Below are 6,767 nucleotides of genomic sequence, written 5' to 3'. Positions count from 1 at the left end.
AAACCAGTCATGGGCTGGGGTTGTAGCTCAGTGGTAAAGTGCTTACCTAGCATGTGTGAGGCATAAATTAAAGGTTAATTAAGGGGCTGAGGCTATGGCTCAGCGATAGAACACTTGTCTAACATGTGTGAGGCACTGGATTTGATTCTCAGCACCACATATAAATAAATGAATAAAAATAAAGGTCCATGCATCTAAAAAAAATTTAAAAAAAAAACAGGTTAATTGACATCTAAAAAAATTTTTTTAAAAATAACCAGTCAGGTGATATTCTTGGTCAGCCAAGCCTTCCTATTATTCCCAATTCTAAATAAACCTAGCAGGATGAACTTCTTTATATATATATATATATATATATATATATATATAGAGAGAGAGAGAGAGAGAGAGAGAGAGTGTTATTGGTAGGCCTTTATTTTATTTTATTTATTTATTTATATGAGATGCTAAGAATCAAACCCAGTGCCTCTCATGTATGCTAGGCAAGCGCTCTACTTCTCAAAAGTACGATATATAGGAAGATAAATATAAACATAGGAAATTACATATGTTTGTGTGATTAAGTACAGGAAAATAAATATTTAGAACATTTATTTGAGTTTGAAATATTTTGAAAATGGGGCAGAGGCAAATGATTTCAGGTTAATAACAAAAAGAAGTCATTCTCTGTGCCCACATTTCAAAAACCTGTTGATTCATTCCATTTTTTTTTCTTTTTGGGGGGGTGCGGGGGAGTGTACCAGGTATTGAACTCAGGGGCACTCGGCCACTGAGCCACATCTCCAGCCCTATTTTGTATTTTATTTAGAGATAGGGTCTCACTGAGTTGCTTCGTGCCTCGCTAAGTTGCTGAGGCCGGCTTTGAACTTGTGATCCTTCTTCCTCAGCCTCCCGAGCCACTGGAATTACAGCTGTGTGCCACAGCACCCGGCTACTTTTTTTCTTTTTAATTTAAATTCCTACCCCCTCCTCTCCTCTCCTCCCCTGGCATAGACAAATCTGTCACTTTTTATAAAGCTGTCTTTCAATAGATTTTATTTTATTTTTTTAATGTGATGCTGAGAATTGAGCCCAGTGCATCAAGTATGCTAGGCAAGGACTCTACCACTGAGCTACAACCCCAGCCCCTCAATAGATTTTATATTTGTCTTACAATAGAACTGTGGAAGTCTCCAGTGGCTTTTTTTTTTTTTTTTTTTTTTTTTTTTTTTGTAGTTCCTGCTTTTGAAAGTGTGTGTTCCTGTTTTTCCTACATAATAGAAAAAAGAAAAACTCTTCTGGCTCTTGGAAATTATCCACAGACCATCAAAATTCCCCTAAAAATAGAGCAAATGTTATGTTTCATAATTAAGCATCTGAGCATTATTTTGATTACAATCAAAAACACTTTCTGATCTCTAATGATTTCATGCCTTTGAAGAGTTTTTCTAATCCGTTGTTGTTTGGTTTTCGGGTTGGTTGTAGGGAATGAACCCAGGACCTCCTGCATGCTATAGATGCACTTTACCACTGAGCCAAACCCCCAGCCCCCAGTTCATCTTTTTTAAATCTGCAAATATATATATATATTTAATGGTTCTGATTTTTTTTAAGAGAGAGAGAGAGAGAGAATTTTTTGATTTTTTTTTTTTTTTTTAGTTTTCGGCGGACACAACATCTTTGTTTGTATGTGGTGCTGAGGATCGAACCCGGGCCACACGCATGCCAGGCGAGTGTGCTACCGCTTGAGCCACATCCCCAGCCCTGCAAATATATATTAAATCTATTTTATCCAGTGATTCAGGAGGCTGAGGCAGGAGGATCACAAATTGGATGCCAGCCTTGGCAACCTAGTGAGACCCTGGCTCAAAATAAGAAACAAAAGGACATGTAGTTCAGTTGCAGAGTACCCCTGGGTTCAAACCCGGGTAACCCAAACAAAAACAAATAAAAATAAAAGTAAGTAATCATAGCCCTTTAAATTTCTAATGCTGAGAGAGTTCATAAAAATGTTCTAACCAGGGGCTGGGGTTGTGGCTCAGTGATAGAGCACTTGCCTAGCATGTGTGAGGCACTGGGTTTGATCCTCAGCATCACATAAAAATAAATGAATAAAATAAAGGCATGTGTCCAACTACAATTTCATTTTTAATTAATTTAAATTAATTTGTAATTAATTTTAAAAATTAAAAAAATATAAATATTCCAACCAACAGATCCCCTAATTTCACAGAAAGGAATTAAATAACTTATTCAAGGTCACCCAGCTTCCAGAGATAAAATGGGGATTTGAGTTTCTGATTCCCAGGTCAGTCTGGGGGATTAAATGTTCATCCAGTCATTTTTATTTATGGCCCGTTTGCTGTGACGAGGGCTCTATGGTAACACTAGAGGATACACACTGGTGAATAAAACAGACATGGTTCTTAGCCTCCTCGCAGTGACCATTTGATGGGAGGGACTGACAAAACAAACATTCAAGTAAGAAATGAAAGATAATGAGAAATTGTGGTAGTTTTCTTGAAGGAAACTAATGAGATTATGTGACTGAGAATAATTGGATTAGGGGAAATCACTTCCATGCAGGTCAAAGAACGCCTCACTGAAGAGGTGACTTATAAGCAGGGATGAAGACATGAAGCACCCAATCATAGAGAAACAGATAAGGACTTCAAAGTAGTAAATTGTGCCAGAGGATAAGAAACAAGTTTTTCAGGTTAGAAGTAGAGATAAGAGGCCCTGGCAGCTGTGTGGGGTGGACCAGAGGCAGAGAGGCTGGACCCCAGGCTGCAGAGCACAGTCTTAATGCCTGTGAAAAGACTGTATTCCAAGTGCAGTGGAAACCCTGGAAGATTTTTTCTAAGTGGAATGACCTGATCCTGCTTTATGTTTTTCAAGTTACCTTGACTTCATGGACATAGTATAAAGATAGCTTGTTTTTTTTTTTGTTTATTTGTTTAATTCTACTAAACATGATAAGAAGAAAAAGACAGCTAGTTTCTCCAGGCATAGAAAGTATGTTGCCTATGGAAATATAAGGTGACAACTTAGGAAATTTTACTAGAAAACTGAGAATTAGTTGTCATTACATCCTTTTGATTATTGTTCTTAGGAAAATCTTTGAGACTGCTAACTGAACACTTGGTACTTTGCAAAGAAAGATGATCTTTGTCTTTACAGAGCTAGGCAGTTGGAAATATAGGCCAATGGAAAGAAGGCAAGAGAGTACATTATTACAGGTAAGAGTAAAATTTGTCTTTTGGAATTCTCTAGTTCTAAAACTCTCTCTCTGCTCTGTATGCATACAACACCCATAGTCTTCAATATTACAGCCCAATCACAAAAACTTCTGTGATTTTTTTTTATATGAACAGCATTAAGAATCTTGTCTCAAAATTTCTGTAACATTCTATAATGTCCTAGTAGCAAAGGGACCCCAAAGGCTTCAGAGTTTCTCTGAAGTTGCTAACCTGATGTGTGTTGGTAGAAACGGCCACAAGGAACGTATTCCAGAGAAATTGATAAACATGATTATAAATCTCAATTTCAGATCTTCAGTCATGATAATCAGGAGAGGCCTAAGAGATCCACTAATCCGCTTAGTTCACTTTACAGATGAAAGATTGAGACTCAGTGAGGTGGAGGTCACAATAGCTGATTGGTGACAGGGCTCTGAGCTCAGACAGACTCCTATCTCCAGGAGCACTTCCATTCAAGAAGATCATCCAGGAGGGGGTGTCTCACATCCCATGAGACAAGGAAAGCTGAGCAGCCTTCCAAAGACAGCTCTAGAGATACTCTCACTGGAAAGAGAGTCTTCCCTGTAATTCTTGTCCAGCCATCAGCTATTTACTGAGGATCTACTATATACCAAAGTTATTAGTGCCATGGAAATACATAAAGGTCCTAAATGAAATGATTATAGGAAAACAGTTCCTGCTACTCTGCATGTTGTTCTCATAAGCTTAAAAAAAAAAAAAAAAAGGAAAGAAAAAAAGTTCAGAAAGAAAAGCACTGGCATAGAAGAGTGGACAGGAACAGGAAGGATGTTCCAAGAGGGAGGATCAGCATCAGCGATGATATTCAGGTAGGGGTAATAGAAAAGAAAAAGAAAAACAGTTTCTGTGCATTGTCATCAGTGAACAACAATTGTGAATGACTAGGATGTTTGAGCATTAGTAAGGAGAAAGGAGTGGAAATAATCTTATATGAAAGGAGCCAGACTAAGGAGAGCCTCGGAAGTCAGGTAGTCAGCTTAGATCAGTGAACAAGATAGATTTAGCCTGCCAGGGGATGAAAACATAAGCATCTAGAATGTTGAAAAAAAAGATTGGTATTCTAGCCGGGCAGAGTTGTTCATGCCTATCTATACTCCTAGTGGCTCAGGAGGCTGAAGCAGGAGGAATGCAAGGTCGAGGCTAGCCTCAGCAATTTATAGGGAGTCCTTAAGCAACTTAGCAACACCCTGGCTGGGGATGTGGCTCAGTGGTAAAACACCTCTGTGTTCAATCCCCAGTACCAAAAGAGAGAGAGAGAGAGAGAGAGAGAGAGAGAGAGAGAGAGAGAAAGTATTAATATTCTAAGAAGAGAATTGAGCAAAAACATAAACTGTATAAAATGTAATACATTTGTGAGTAAGCATTGAATGTTTACTGAGCCCTGGATTTGTAGAAGGAATTAGGCAGGAATTAGTCTTTTTTTTTAATATTTATTTTTTAGTTGTAGTTGGACACAATACCTTTACTTATTTTTTATGTGGTGCTGAGGAAATCGAACCCAGGGCCTTGCACATGCTAGGTGAGCACTCTACCACTGAGCCCCAGCCCCAGCCCCCAAGACATGGTCTTTTATTGGTCAAATAAAGTATGACACATCCATACAGTGGCACAGCATACCACCACTAAAAAGAACATGGAAGCCAGGAGTGGTGGTTCACACCTGTAATCCCAGTGGCTAGGGAGGCTAAGGCAGGATTGCAAGTTTGAGACTAGCCTTAGCAATGTATAGTGAGGCCCTAAGTAACTTAGAAAGACCCTGTCTCAAAATAAAAAATTAAAAGGGCTAGGGGTATGGCTCAATGGTAAAGTCCCCCTGGGTTCAATCCCCAGTACATAAATAAATAAATAAGCAGGGCAACAGGGCACAGTGGTACACACCTGTAATTCCAGCTACTAGAGAGGCTGAGGCAGGAGGAGTAGCCTAGCCAATTTAGCAAGACTGTCTTAAAAGAAAAATTAAAAGCTGGGGATGTATCTTAGTGGTAGAGCACCCCTGGACTGACTCCTTTGTGTTTTATATCATATGCATATATTGCCAGTTTTAAAATGATTTTTTTTAGAAATTTTAAAATAACTCAGTTCTTTTACAATGGCATTCCCCATTCCGTGATGTGCCTCCTGTTTGCCAACTTCCCCTGTGAAATACACAGACCCTCTACAGGTTTGCCTTTCCTACATCTGGAGTCTCTAGTAGCAAGAGCCCGTGTGCAGCTCTCCTGCCCCTCCCTCCCTGCTTGCCTCCACAGGAAAAGAAACAATAAAAAAGAAGAAAGTTATATCTTCCGGTCTCTAACTCTTTTTATTAACGCAGACTGCCTTCCATCATCTGATTCCCAAGTCTTTTATTAACCTGTCCCCTACAAGATGGGGACATTTTCTTAAGTGTAGAAGAGGAAGGGAGTTTTTTAAAAGAAAAAAGAAAAGAAAAGAAAAAGAAAGGAACCCAGACCAGTGACTAAATGCACTTTCTTCAGGCTCTTGTTTGAAGTGCGTGTGTCCTCTCAGTTTTAAGGACATGCCTTTTAGAAAAAAAGGGCATTTTGTCTTCAGTCCAAACAGACCCAAACTTTTTCTCTCATCACGTGCCTGGCTGGAGCCAGTGGGAGGCTCTGTAACGCGATCAGATCTCTAGGGCCAGCCTCCCCGACCCACCCGAATAACAACAGGGTTAGCAGGCAACAGACACTTGAGCACTTTTAAAGGGAAGAGATCCAGGCTTGACCTCTCACCAGGACCTTGGAGAAGCTTGGGAACAGCCCACCGCAGAGGTAAGTGGGAGCTACTATGGAGGAGAGCTGTTTGGGAAGGTCGGGACACATTCAAGTTCACCTACAGAAGGGCAAAATGTACTCTTCCCACCTCTGCCACCATCCTGTCCTCCCTACTTACACCACAGGTGAGGTCTGCCTCCGAATACTGTCCTGGGACATTTTCCTACCTGTTTCTCACAGATGTCTGAATCCTCTGCCTATGTGTGTACCATCCATCTCCTCTGTAGTTTTGTTTTCCTGGCAATTGACAAGTAATTCGAATGGACTGGGTTTGGCTTCAGATTCATGCACATGAGCGATTCCCAAGAGGCAAATCAAACTGGAAGACTGTTAGGAAGCTACTGTTGACTGCTGCTCCTCTCTAATCTGACATCACCTGGAGGGAATGGGGCAATAATAACAGCTTTTAAATCTCTGAAAGGATGTGTGGGCTTTGAGCTGGACAGCCAGGTCAAAACTGTTTCCCGAAACATTCTAAGATATATCAATAGTGGTTCCAGGTGTGGAATTGTTAGGGGTCTGATGGGACCTACAGGACTCCCACCAAGGTTATGGAGTGAGAAGCATGCCCTCAGATGGAGAGAAATCAGAGGCCAGTATTTTCAGGGTACCCCTACAGGCCCTTTGGAGCATCAGATCAGCAAGACAAGATGCTGACTTTTGGGTTGTGTCAGTTTCATATAGAAGTTCAACTACATTTCTCTGGTTGGAGCACAGAGATGTGAAGATGTGATTCAGT

General features: G+C 40.3%; 1 protein-coding gene across 2 annotated transcripts in view; it reads left to right on the top strand.

Moving 5' to 3' along the window:
• Window positions 1-5,902: 5,902 nt before the first annotated feature.
• Window positions 5,903-6,767, top strand: part of Faxdc2 (fatty acid hydroxylase domain containing 2) — a 33,587-nt gene continuing 32,722 nt past the window's right edge. For both annotated transcript variants that reach the window (XM_026388350.2, XM_026388349.2), the window contains exon 1: window positions 5,903-6,025. The gene's annotated coding sequence lies outside the window, so the exon portion shown is untranslated. The remainder of the gene's footprint in view (window positions 6,026-6,767) is intronic.

The sequence above is a fragment of the Urocitellus parryii genome, chromosome 1 (genome assembly GCF_045843805.1).
Source record: "Urocitellus parryii isolate mUroPar1 chromosome 1, mUroPar1.hap1, whole genome shotgun sequence".
Classification (NCBI taxonomy): domain Eukaryota; kingdom Metazoa; phylum Chordata; class Mammalia; order Rodentia; family Sciuridae; genus Urocitellus; species Urocitellus parryii.
Note: the sequence above shows the minus strand (reverse complement) of the source record. Positions and strands in the feature narration are given on the sequence as shown.